Genomic DNA, 14,413 nt, shown 5'->3' with positions numbered 1-14,413 from the left:
AAGTGCAGTCCTTTGATTTTCTGCGAACATTTCTCCCCCACAAGCCCGGTTTGGTTAGGTATAGTATGAGACTGCAGCATGAGAGCACACTTTGTGGTTCAGAGTCCAGAGCATGAGCGCAAAATACCGTCTTCACTGTTATTTTATATTAATTACAGGAACTGCTAGAAATCTGATCAACACTGGGATCAGAATCAAGAAAAATCTGTTCTAGTGATTCCCATCTTCTCACAGGGGAGGTGGGAATGTTTTTAAATGTCCTGCCAGAGTAATGAATTAGAGTGGTGAAATTGTGTAGCTCTTAAAGCTTAGTCAATATTCTGATATAATTTTGTATTTAAACTTTTAAAAACTATTATTTTTATAATATGAACCATGGAAGGGGTCATTTGTCAAAAGGGCGCCTGAGTTCAGGCAGGTTGAAAACTGTTCCCCTGACATCCTTGCAACCTTTTGTCTATCTGTCTGCCACTCTCCTCAGCACCTGTGCCCCTCCCACTAATACCCATAACCCACAGGACCCTGTTCATGGGCACTCTTCCTCTCCGGGATTTTGCAGTCCCTTTGTATGTGGTGTTTTGCAAATCCAACAGTCACAATATGGTTGATTTTCCCTTTGGTCAAGGTTCAGCAACCTTCCAAAGGTGGGCGTACCAGACAGCCCCTGTAGGGGGAGAGGAGAGTGGGTCTCTGGTATGAAGTGGGCAGAGAGCACCTGGAAGGCTCTGTTGCACAGAAACCTCCCCCACCTCCACATTTTACTAATAAAAGCTTCAGTAGAGTTACTATACGGGGGATAATGCAAATGCCCTGGGGAAAGATTCCGCTTCATGGTCACACCTTAGAAGGAATTATTTTTGAACTAGAGGCCTGGTGCTCGAATTTGTGCACCAGTGGGGTCCCTCGGCCTGGCCTGGGGGGATCGGGCTGAAACCGGCTCTTGACATCCCTTAGGGGTCCCAGCAGCAAGCTAACCTATCCATCGGAGCATCTTCCCCCTGGTGGTCAGTGCCCATCATAGCGACCGGTCAAATAGTCGGACACTTAGCATATTAGGCTTTAATTATATAGGGTATTAGTTCACCAGGGCTTAAAAGATACTTAAGAATAAGTTAGAGCAAAATTCCACTCAATAAAGGATTTTTAAAAGTCATCATCAACTTCTATTTGAACACTTATTGTAACAAAAGCTCCCTTCTTAAAAGGGTCTACTCCACTGATGAGCATTTGGAATTATCTGTGAAAGCTCATTTTTATGTTTGGCCAACCCTGTAGAATCTGTTAAAATGGTTCTCCTCCAATAAAGGAAATCCCAACTTAAAATGCCTTCAACAATAAGGACATTTATCTCTCAGACCAGAAAGTACAGCAGTTGGATAGATTTGGGGGTTAGCTAATATAAGGGCTCAATGACATCATCAAGGCCCCAGGTTCTTTCCACTTCTCTATTTACAGAAATTTTCAACTGGTGTGCTGCAAGAATTTTTAAATATGCAATGCCTGACTTTAGTCAGGGGCACTGAACTCTTTTCCCTTAAACTGTCGAATAAAAAAATGACAGTAGCCAACACAGCAATAGCTGTCTGGTGTGAATGCCCTGTCTTAAACCATAAATACATAAGTCATATGTAAAAAGGTAGCACCCAGAATGAAACACCATACATCGTAGAATGCAGCGAAATTACAATATTCCAAGGTTGGGGAGCTATATTTTTATTAATGTAGCTTAATATAGTCATAGCTTTCAGTGGCAACATCATACTGTTGGTTCCTTATCAATCAAGTAGTCATCTATAACCTGCAGTTCATTTTCACAGTTAATGCCACGGGGGATTTCTGCCATGCTGTGTTAGTTGAACTGCTTTTATGGACCTAGGAGCAGAACTTAGGATCATCCAAATTGAACTAGATCAAGATAATTCTGAATAATTCTTATAATCAGATGATTCTGATAATTCTGAATTCTGCCACTCAGTGTAATAACTACCTAGCCACCTACAAATGTTATCCATCTATAAATCTGTATTAGTTTGCTAGGGCTGCCATAACAAAACAATACGGATGCGATGGCTTAAATATAAGAAACTTATTTTGTCATAGTGCTGGAGGCTAGAAGTCCAAGATTAAGATGTTAGCAGGTTTGGTTTCTTCTGAGAACTCTTTCCTTGGCTTGCAGATGGCTGGCTGCCTTCTTGCTGTGTCTTCAAATGGTCTTTCCTCTGAGCACACACATCTAGGTCCTAATCCCTTCTTATAAGGGCATCAGTCATATTGGATTAGGGTTTACCCTAATGAGTTCACATTCACCTTAGTGACCTCTTAAAAGACCTTATCTCCAAATACAGCCATATTCTGAGGTACTAATGATTAGGATTTCAACATATGAATTGGGGGTGGGGGTGGGGTGGACATAATTCAACCCAAACAAATTTGAAATCTGACTTTTGTATTTGCCTCAAAGGCTGAGAAAAACTGGACAGGAAATCTGAGACCACAGTCTCTGCACTCCACTAGACAATCCTTTAAGGATAATCATTAAGGGATAACCATTAACCCAATTACCTTCTTGTGTTATGCTCAGGTCAGCCCCTCTGGAGAGGGGATTTTGACTAAGTTTGGGAGAGTGTTGAAGAGAAAGATCATTCTGGAACTGGAGTATTTCTAGTTGAGCAAAAAGAGGGCTCTATCAGAGTGTTTCCACAGGCAGAGTGGGTGACTTTGGACATAAAGATGCTGAATCATGAGGCTGCTGAGCAGTGAATTATAATGGAAAAGGTTGAAGGAAAAAGAGCTAGGTGATCAAATTCAATTACTTCCCAATTTCACTTAAGACATGCGTAGGGGCAACTGAAACTGAGACACTGATAATTATCCTGAATGTTCATACCATAGATTGACTAAGCCTGTCTTCATTACTTTGGTCTGCAATTAGCCAGGTGGTCAGTGATGACTTGGCATTTTGCCTGGACTTGAAGAGCCATGTTTCTATAGACATGATGAATGGAAAGCAATTGGTATGCTTTCTCAATCTTTTCTTTTAAAAATATACACACACAAATAAAAATAATAAATAAATATAGGGGGTACTATTAGAGCAACTACACATAAATACTAAAGAATTAAGTAGGTGGCACTGAAGAGTATGATTTACATAAATAAACACCTGTTCTAGTTAGCTCAGTTACTCACTGATCCTTAACTGTTCCTTTTTAGATTAAATTGCAAAAGTCTGCTCTCCAGGGTGCATTTAGAATTCTAATGCCTGAAGCTTTAGGGTAACATGATGTTATTAACCCCTCTGCCAGGGTTTGTTTGTTTGTTTGTTTGTTTTTAATACTCACCCAAGGATATTTTCCCATTGATTTTTAGAGAGAGTGGAAGGGAGGAAGGAGGGGTTGACTCCTACGCACCCTGACCTGAGCCAGGGATCCAGCCTGCAACAGAGGAATGTGCCCTTGACCCGGAAGCAAACCCCTGACCCTTCAGTCTGCAGGCCAGTGCTCTAACTACTGAGCCAAACTGGCTAGGGCTGTTTGTTTGTTCGTTCAGTTTTCTTCTTGCTGGTTTGAGCAAGCACTCAAAAGATGGGATACCGTGGTTGGAGTGTCTGTACAGGTCACTCAGCCCTCTATCAGTTCCTATATCAGATGCTTGAATCTCCTTTCCCAGGCCAAATGCCTACTTAAAGCCAATGATACTGGCACATGGGAGTTCACCCTGGCAAGACCTGCCTCCTCTGGAGGAAGCTCTCTCATCTTCAATTTCCTCAAGGAAAAAATTGTCAAGGGAGAAGAGAAGCATCATTTTTCATTCCCTGCTCTAATTTGTATGGCCTTGGTCACCATTACAAAATTAGTCTGTGATGACATGACACCTGGGTGGAGAGAGAGCTGTGTCACCCCATCTCTTTTTTTTTTTTTTTTTTTTTGGCCTCATTAATAGATGCTTTTTAGCTACTTACCAACTGACACCAAGCCTTGCCTTTGGCCTCTAATCAAACCCTTCACAGGGTTTTATATAAACTGAAATTTACATTCAATCATCACCATAGCAACCATCACACAGAATTAGATACTTCTTCCCCTCTGACATAATCTACTTTTTTTCAAAAAGCTGTTTTTCTCTTCAGTTGAAAATCCAAGCTATTCAGAAGATAACCATTAAAAATCTATTTGGAAAAACGACATTCAAACAGAATGTAAAAATGTTCTAAAAATAGACATTTGAAGTGGTTTCTAGACAACACCATATACTTTCTCCCTCCACTGGTGGCCATACGTTGCTGAAGTCTCAAGGATCGGGCCCTGTGCTGGAAATTGTTAAAATAAAGACAAGGCTTCCCTCCTAAGTCTGACAACCATCTCCTGCAAGATGCCCCAGGATAACAACCCCAAGCTAAGGCAGAACATTCTAATTTCAAAAAGGAAATTTGTACTCATCTCTTTACTCCTATGCACCTCAAGATCTTTACTGCTCTAATTCCTTGGTATAGCAGATGTCCTATACCAAAAGGTCAGAAAAATCTTAATGCATTTTCTCTGAATGAACACTCAAGGTTGTGTGTGTGTGTGTGTGTGTGTGTGTGTGTGTGTGTGTGTGTGTGTGTATATATATATATATATATATATATATATATATATATATATATGAAATGAATGAAGCCCATCCCGGTCTCAACTTCGTGATAGTTCACTTTTATCACGAAGAACTGGTACACCTCACCAGAGGACACTCACTTTGAGATTCCTGGAAACTGACTTGCTCCCAATGCAATTCTGCCACTTAGGACTTACAGCTGAATTTCACCCCAAATGATAAAGAAGGCTCCCCCAAATGCTCCTACCAATCAGGAGTTGTGAAAAGCAATGAAAGACAGCTCTTTAAGGTTTTCAGTCATTCTTTTCCATCCAAGACCACTGACAGCTACTGGAAAGGAAGGGGCAGGGAGAAGAGGGGAGGTTGGTGGACAAAGGGCTATGTCCAAATAGTTGCCAAAAAATCGCTTCTCGGCCTTTTGGCTAAGATCAAGTGCAAATAGTTGCCAAAATATCTGATATGCCTAGAAGGGAGAAATTTTACATACTAAGTGAAATAACATTTGTGGGGAAAGTGCTAGACCAGACAGGGGACGCTGCTTTTCTCTCAAGTGTCACCATCAGTGGAATGGGGTGCATGCCTAGAACCTGAGTCAGACCACTGCGGAGGCCCAGTCCTCACTCAATGAGAACAGATGTCTTGGTCCATCAACGAAGTCTGACCTGGGAGCAGGCAAGCTGCACTTTACCATATGTCCCACTGTTCCAGACCACGGGAGGGGGAGCCCAGGCAGTGCTGGAGGGGGAATGGGGAAATGCATGCTCTATGGTACTTGGGAGAGTGTGTGGCAATAGTCAAAAAGAAAATCCAATGAATTCAAAATTAATGAACATGTGTCACCAATCTTAAGAAAAACTTTTGAGGCACAACTGGCAAAATTTAAGGCAGAATGGGTAACTTCCAATGTCTGAAAAGGATAAGAGTCAACTAAACACAATCCATATTAAGGGGGGAAATGTCCCAAGAAGCATAAAATGTAGAAAACTTAAATATGATCACAGAAATCATAGATCGGAGCATTTGAGGTGACACCCTCTGACAGTATATCATGTTGCAAATTAACAAGACAAATCAAGGATGAGATTCAAGTCCTTTATAAGAAATGAAGGGTCTCACCAATAAATACAGGCAACCAACACTGGAGTTCTTGGCTTTTCGTTTGTTTTTGTTTTTTTAAAGATCAGTAGGAAGATTGCACTCCCCAACACAGCCTCCTGGTAATGATGCAGATGTGTGGCTTTTGTGGTCAAAGGGAGCAAAGCATGTCATTTTTAGCATCTTAGGGCAGTAGACTTAACTTCTTTTGAAAATATATAAATAAATATATCCACAAAAGCCACAAAGTTCAGCTTGCAAGTTATTTATGTCGATTTTTTTTCTTAGATGAGCAATATATAATCTACAATGACCCCAGTGTGGTTTTGGGGTGGTCATTCCAGTGGTCATCAAACTCATGATGTACAAACCTGTCACTGGTGTGAATTTAGCAAAGAGAGAGCACCTCCAAGTCTCCCCAACTCTGTTCAGGTCCATGAAGGTTGGAGTAGAGGCAGCCAGACTGTAGTTCAGCAAGAAAGGCTGCTGACCATCCTCAACTCCCTCTGGTCCCTGGTGCCACTTCTAAAACTAGATTGACAATAAATGATGGGTCTCGTAGCTCCTGCAATGGAAATAACTCATCTCCTCACCCTCATTGCAGAGGGAATTGTCATACCTGACATGCATTCCAGGGATGAAAAGTTTGCTGAGTATTTACTACATTCCAGGCAGTGAGCTAGATACACGGCCGACCCAGCTGGATATATTCTGCTTTGCAGTTTGCTTTCTATTTTAGCTCATGGACAGCTGTCCTCTAACTGGTCTTCTTGCTTCATTTCTCAAGGACCTCACTGTCTTTGGGTCATGGGATCTAAACATAATAACTCCAGAACAAAGAGAAAGGCTCAACAACAGGAGAACGCTTCATGTGTTCGCCATGAAAAAGGACAGAAAAGTGACAACACGAGCTCTCCAAATCTCCGTGTCTGGGAGAGGACATCTTCATTCAGGACATGTCAACAAAAATCTGAAATTCATTTTACTTCAGGAAAGAAGGTTAACAGAAAGCTTCCAATGGCTTTTTTTTTTTTTTTTTTAAGTATTGGGTTGCAGGACCATAATGAATAAAGAGAATTTGAGAAGGTTTGTTCTATCGGTCTTTTTTTTTTTTTTTTTTTTTTTAATATATTTTATTGATTTTTTACAGAGAGGAAGGAAGAGGGATAGAGAGTTTGAAACATCGATGAGAGAGAAACATCGATCAGCTGCCTCCCGCACACCCCCCACCGGGGATGTGCCCGCAACCAAGTTACGTGCCCTTGACCGGAATCGAACCTGGGACCCCCCAGTCCACAGGCCGACGCTCTATCCACTGAGCCAAACCGGTTTTGGCTCTATCGGTCTTTTTGAGGCTAATCTCGAGAAGGACCAACATGTCCTAAGACAGAAAATGTAACAGGATGGAGAATGGGGCTTGGGTGACAGGGGAGGGTGCCCGAGCCAGCTGAGGTCTAGAGGACCTGACATACATACACGGGAACCCCAGGAGCTCCATGTTTAATACATCGGGGGTGTACATAGGTTTTGTTCAGAGGACAAAAAGCTTCTGCTGCTAAAAGAAAAAAAAATCTAAGGAGTACTCCAATAAAATTGCAGAAGTCAGCAGGGCCCAGATGGTAGAGAGCTTTGAACTATCCTATGGTCATTGATTCCCCATTTGAATTTTAGAGAACTCATTCTGGTGGAGGAAGGGCTGGAGAGATATGAGATGGAAACAAGAAGCCAATTAGAAGACAGGTGTTGATGAGCTAATATAAAAAGCAAGCTACATAATAAACACAATGATCTATAAAAATTATATAGATCCACATGTGTAGGTGTCATAAATTCACAGAAAAGGATCAACTCATTGAAAAAAAATAAGTTGCAGAATAATATGTACACAATGACTCTATTAATAGTGAAAAAATGCCTCTGTGAATGTTATATAAATTCATTAAAATGTTCTGGAAAGACACACCCAACCGTTTATGGTAGTTAACCTTTATGGGATAGAATGAAGATATGGGGAAGTAAAATGAATATTTTTACTCTTTCCTCTACAGACTTCTGATGGTTAGAAAAATTTTTATAACAAGAATGTATTACTTTTATAATTTTAAGAGACTTCTAAAACTTAAAAAATAAAAGATACAGTTTCTGTGACAAGAAATGATCAGGGCTTACATAGCCATGAGAGCAGAGAGGGGAGAATAAACCGTGCAGACAGATGCTGACAAAAGAGCAGAGACCAGCCTGGGTGAGGCTGGAGTCAGTTACATTTCCTGACAGCCCCAGGAGGTGGACATTTTCACTTCGTTTTACAGATGATGAAATGGAGTCTTGGAGAGCCTTGCCCCCAAATCTAGAACTGGTTACCAAAGCCAGACTAGAACCTTGGCCCACCTGACTCCAAATCTTAGACTTTCTGCCTTAGCCAACTGATTTCCTTCATATTCAGGGCCTTTTTAACTTCCTTTTCCTTGCTCAAATGCTGACCTGATGCAGCAGTAGGGAACTAGGGTGCTAGTTCTAACAGCACAGGGAGCACTGGAGAAAATGGTAAGGTTGAAACATGCTCCCATCTTCCCAATGGGTGGTAAGTCCCAGATGCTGAAACCAGCTATTAACGACCAGTGCCCACATGCCAGCTTAGCTCATGTGGATTCTTGAGTGGAGGGCCTATGTTTTCTACAGAATCCGCAATGCCTCTGCAGCATCTAATATAGCACCAAGTCCTCACTAAATTTACTGAGTGGGTGTTTAATAACTATATATTAATGGGAGGGAAGCAGTCTCACCTGAAGCAAATATGAAACTGCATTTGATTCTGAAAGCATTTTTCCCCCCCAACAACTCAGGATGTAGGCAGTCAATGCACAACTGTGACAGATAATGGCTGTGATCCTACTGAGAGGGTAATTTTATCACTCTGTTTTAAAGCTGCTTCGGTAGGAAAGCAACTACAATATCTTTGCTCCAAGACTTCAATCAAACAGACAAGCAAGCAAAAAACGTTTACTAAAATCTCTGTGTGCCCACACTGTCCCTAGGCACAATGGAGAACCCTACAGAAGGATAATCCATGGCCTCTTCCTAAGGAATTTACACTCTGGCTGGGAAACCAACCCGAAATTCATAAAGTGATTAGATAAAAGCCTGTTTCCTCTGGATATCCAGCAAATGCGTTCCATAGACTTCAGAGAGAGGAGAAACCATGGATACTAGAATCTAAAGAAGAGGGACTTGGGTGGTGGAGTCAAGGCTAGACACACAAAAGAGACAGGGCTTCTCCCCAGCTTCTTAGGACCATAATGGCATTTCACAGTATCCAGAAAAGCATCCATAGATTTCAGGCTACTCGCCCCCAGCATGGCGTGGCTGCATGGCCAGAACTATTCAACGTCCTGACCACCACTCCGTCCATTTCTGTGCCGACAGGCTATTGCAGATTTAGGAACAAAAATCCCACACCATATACCCCTTGGGATTTCCACTGTTTATTCAATAGGCAACACTGGCATCAGTCTTTGTCATTCCAGCCGACCACCATTCCCCACCCACACCACAGATGAGACGAGGCCTGTGCAAACACACTGCCTAAGATCTGTAGGGTGAATAACTACTGATAGTAATGGGGGGCTGTGATAAGAATCAAAGGGCAAGGATATGTCAGAGGAACTTAGCACTTGATGCTATCTCAACAAAATACAGTAGCCTGTGGAAATTTACTATAACATCCATTCAGAAAATCTCATTTCTCATGTAAGTAGGATCTAAATGCATTCAGCTCTATGTCCAACTGACATTGGGGGAAAGGTTGCCTCAAAAACTAGGGTCAGCCCTAGCCGCTTTGGCTCAGTGGATAGAGCGTCGGCCTGCAGACTGAAGGGTCCCAAGGTTCAACTCCAGTCAAGGGCACATGCCTGAGTTGCGGGCTCGATCCCCAGTAGGGGGTGTGCCGATCAATGATTCTCTCTTATCATTGATGTTTCTATCTCTCCCTCTCCCTTCCTCTCTGAAATCAATAAAAATATTTAAAAAATAAATAAAACTAGGGTCAGCCCTGTCACTGGGCTGAAACAGTCTCTCCAAAAGCCATTTTGGTCATATTGTTGCCCCAACCAATAAAAGGCCCTCTGAGATAAGAGTGACAAAGCTCTTTAAAATTTGTTTAATTTTCCAATTATAATTAACATACAATATTATATTCGTTTCAGGTTTACAACATAGTGATTAAGCATTTATGTAACTTACAAAGTGAGCACTCTGCTAAGTCTAATATTCATTGGGGACAAGATCTTTATTCTGCTGAAGGTCCTTATCCCACTGACTCAAGTTGATCTTTATAATTTTCCACCCACTCTCCCTCCCCAACCACTTCTTAGCTCCAATTAAAGTGCATTCTGTGGTTTCCTACCCCTCTATCTTGCCCATGGTGTTCCCTCCTCCTGGGACATCATTCCCTCCCATTCACACTAATGCCTCTGAAATCCAACCCTCTACTCCGGTGCCATCTCCTCCATGAAGTTTTCAACTGACCACCCCATTGAAAGTGCTTTTTTTCTGACTTCTATATGCATGCCAGTTCCATAGGAGGCATCTTTCATTCTTATGGACTGAACTCACCCACTAAGCTGTGTCCTCTTTCTCCACCTAACAAGCTAGCACCAAGTCCTGCTGGTTCTGCTTGCTTTTCATCTCTCAAAGTGTCTCTTCCTCTCCATTCTCACTGCCTCTGTTGAGCTCAGGCCCACATCACCCTGGAAGACACAAATAGCCTCCAGTCCTGCCCACATAGCCACCAGACTGAACTTACTGTAAAAAAAAATCGATTCTGATCATGCTTTCAGCCCTTCAATGTCTCCCCATGGTCTTCAGAGCAGTCTAAGCTGCTTAGATAAGTAAGAGGCTTTTTAGTATCTGATCTTCCCTCTAACCTTCCCAGGAAAGCAATGGACCAATTCTAAAACTTTAGTGCCCATTAGAATCACCTAGGGTGCTTGTTAAAAAATATACACTGAGTGGCCAGATTATTATGATCTCTGAACACATAATAATCTGGCCACTTAGTGTGTGTGTGTGTGTGTGTGTGTGTGTGTGTGTGTATATATATATATATTAGAGGCCTGGTGCATGAATTCGTGCCATGGGTGGGGTCTGGCCAGCCTGGCCAGGGGGATGGGACATGGGCGGTTGGCCGGCCTGCCTGCTGGTTGAGGGGACAATTTATATTAGCCTTATATTATATAGGATATACACTGAGTGGCCAGATTATTATGCGTTCAGAGATCATAATAATCTGGCCACTCAGTGTATATACCTGCTTTCCCCAGCTGCCAGTAAGGTGCTCAGTTCTTCCGAGGAAGCTAAGGACACGTTGGGGTGAGGCCCTCACTTCATCCGGCGACTAGCACTGCTCCCAGCAGCGCTCGCCCAGCACTCACCCTCTCCATGGCCTCAGTCTCGGAGCTCGCCTGCATCTACTACTGGGCACTTATCCTGCACCACAATGAAGTGATAGTGATGGAGGATAAGATCAATGCCCTCATTAAAGCAGCTGGTGTAAATGTTGAACCTTTCTGGCCAGGCTTGTTTGCAAAGGCTCTGGACAATGTCAACATTGGAAGTCTCATTGCAATGTAGGGGCTGGTGGACCTGCCCCTGCAGCTAGTGCTGCACCAGCAGGAGATCCTGCCCCCTCCACCGCTGCTGCCCCAGCTGAGGAGAAGAAAGTGGAGCAAAGAAAGAACAATCTGAAGAGTCTGATGATGACATGGGCTTTGGTCTTTTTTACTAAACTAGCTCTTTTGTAACACAGTCAATAAAAGCTGACCTCTGTTGCAAAAAAAAAAAAAAAAAAAAACACCAAAAAACATATACCCAGTCTGTTCCACCAGACAGTCTGGTTCATTAAGTAACTGGGAAAGCCCAGGAGCATGAATATTGAAGGAAAAAAAAAAGGTGGTGCTCAATTATTCTTGGGAAACATGGGTACTTACAAAAATATGAAGTTCTGCCAAAACCGGTTTGGCTCAGTGGATAGAGCGTCGGCCTGCGGACTGAAGGGTCCTGGGTTCGATTCCGGTCAAGGGCATGTACCTTGGTTGCGGGCACATCCCCAGTGGGAGGTGTGCAGGAGGCAGCTGATCGATGTTTCTCTCTCATCTATGTTTCTAGCTCTCTATCCCTCTCCCTTCCTCTCTGTAAAATATCAATAAAATATATTTTTAAAAAAATATGAAGTTCAAAATATTTGGTTCATCATCAAAACAAAAAATATATGGTTCTGATGAAGGTATTGTGAGGATCACATTTTGAGAACACCTGGTAGAGACATTGTGCAAATGGGATTAGACACAAATATTTTTTGAGAAGCCATTGAATGCAGTGGTTAAGAGTAGAGGCTTGGGAGCAAACCTGAATTTTCCACAAGCCATTGGGAAAGTAACTTACTGTTTCTGTGCCTCATCTGCAAAATCTATATATATAAAAGGAAGGATAATATGCAGTGTCCCCTCGGGAGTTTGACTGGGAGACCGGGAATTCGAGCGCTCGCTATGACATGTGCTGACCACCGGGGGCGGTGGGGAACATGGCAGGCACTGAGGGAGCGAGGGAAGGATGAGGCTGGGAGATGGGGAGGCGGGGAGGGGGAACTGCGTGGTGGTGGTGGTGGTGGCGGCACACAGGTGGTGAGGGAAGGAGGCAGGGAGGTGGGGAGGCAGGGAACCTAATGGGCCCTGATCGCCGGCCAGGCCTAGGGACCCTACCTGGGAATGAATTTTGTGCACCGAGCCTCTAGTAGAGATAATAACAGTATTTATCTTATAGGTTAAGATTAAATGAGATCATTATTATAAAATGGTTAGCACAGCATTTAGCACTGTAAACCAATGCTATAACTGGTGGAAGAAAAACAGTGAAAAGCAACAATGTCCTGGTTTTTATTTTGCAGTGCTTCTCAGTTGGAAGAGACTTTAGAGATTCCCTCTATAGTATTATTAGCAGATGTTTATCCAACTTTAACCTGAAGGCTTCCAATGACTGGGGCCTCTGGCCACTACCTCCTGAGGCAGCCTTTCCATTGTTAAGGCATCACAGAGGTTAACTTCTTCCTTTCTAGTAGAATTCTGCTTGTCAGATATCACTGTCCATGAGTCCTAATCTGCCCTTTGGAGCATCATCAAACCACACCATTCTTATTTCCATAAGAGTCTTTCAAAGGTTTGAAGGTAATTATCATGGCTTTCCTTCTTGATGAAGACAGTGAAGTATAGGGATGAAACTCTGAGTTCAGAGTTAGAGGCCTGGGCTTTTGTCATGACCAGCTGGGTATCTTTGGGCAAGTCACTTAACAATGCTGAGCCTCAGTTCCACTCTAGCCCAAAATTCTATGATTCTACTATTTCTTCTATTGTTTATTTCTTCTATCCTCAGGCACAGTTATTTCTTCCATTCCTCAGGCACAGGCATGTTTCCAGACCCCTCACTGTGGTGGTTGTCTTTTGCATTGTTTGACAAGAACAGAACAACAGTTCCCCTTTGGGAAAATTGTTGATCTCTCACTCATACCAAGTGGTTTGAATGGAAAATGCCAAGTTTTTAGACATCTCGCACCCCAGGCTATCAACATGGGCCAATCCCCTGGCCACAGTTAACTGGCCTAGAGTTAGGCACCTTACCCAAGTTTAACTAATTAGACCAGAGAGAACAATTATTCATTCCTCTCTGGAGGTGAAATTGAAACGAGTGAGGTGACAGCTCCTAAGGGTTGTAATTCTCCTTTTTGGAGCTGACTTACCAGAGAATGACACCTACATGCAGAGAGACACAAAAAAGAGGTGGTGAGGCAATCTTTTTTTTTTTTTTTGTGGTGGCATAAGAAACCCTCATTTTATTTTATTTTTATTAATTTCTTTATTGATTAAGGTATCACATATTTGTCCTCATCCCCCCATTCCCATCCCAAACCCCTCCCCACGCATGCCCCCATCCCCCTGTTGTCTGTGACCACTGGTTAGGCTTATATGCATGCATACAAGTCCTTTGGTTGATCTCTCCCCCTTACCCCCACCCTCCCCTACCTTCCCTCTGAGGTTTGACAGTCTGATTGATGCTTCCCTGTCTCCAGGTCTATAACCATTACTGCTTATCTCATTTTCGGTTCTTATAAGTGAGGCAATCTTATGAAGTTCAAGTCCTTGGTTCCAGGTTATCTCTGAGGACCAACTGCACTCCTGCCCTTCCCATTGTTTGGTTAATTCCCCTTTTGCCCTAGCTGGGGTTCTGTCCTTACAAACAAACAAGTCTAGAGTAATACACTCGCCTTTCTAAGCAGCCCTCAAATGGAGATAGCTCTGGTTTATCTGTTCCCCTTCCCAACCCTTTCAGCTAACTCTCCATTCCCCCAATCTCTAACAACAGCTATTTCCGATGGGTCCGTGTATAATACTAAAAGGGCTGTCACACCCTGGCCAATGTTCTCAGTGGTTAGAACATCGGTCCAAGCACCGAAGGGTCACGGATTCGATTCCCAGTCTAGGGCACACACCTGGGTTGCAGGTTCAATCCCCAGCCCCAGTCAGGGTGCCTGTGGGAGGCAACCAATCCATGAGTCTCACATTGATGTTTCTCTCTCTCTCTCCATCTCTCCCTCCCTCCCTTCCTTCCACTCTATCTAAAATTAATGGAAAAAATATCCTCGAGTGAGGATTAATAAAAACAAAAAAGGGCTGTC

General features: G+C 42.9%; 1 protein-coding gene and 1 pseudogene across 2 annotated transcripts in view; one reads left to right on the top strand and one right to left on the bottom strand.

The window, feature by feature from the left end:
- Positions 1-14,413, bottom strand: part of PIK3AP1 (phosphoinositide-3-kinase adaptor protein 1) — a 105,449-nt gene that overhangs the window by 69,252 nt on the left and 21,784 nt on the right. The gene's annotated exons all lie outside the window — the stretch shown is intronic.
- On the top strand, positions 11,128-11,473 carry LOC308257698 (large ribosomal subunit protein P1-like; annotated as a pseudogene). Its single transcript has one exon. The product of its transcript is annotated as a large ribosomal subunit protein P1-like (transcript).

This window comes from Plecotus auritus (assembly GCF_963455305.1).
Source record: "Plecotus auritus genome assembly, chromosome: 9".
Lineage (NCBI taxonomy): Eukaryota > Metazoa > Chordata > Mammalia > Chiroptera > Vespertilionidae > Plecotus > Plecotus auritus.
The sequence above is the reverse complement of the archived record's forward strand: the minus strand, read 5'-3'. Positions and strand labels throughout refer to the sequence as shown.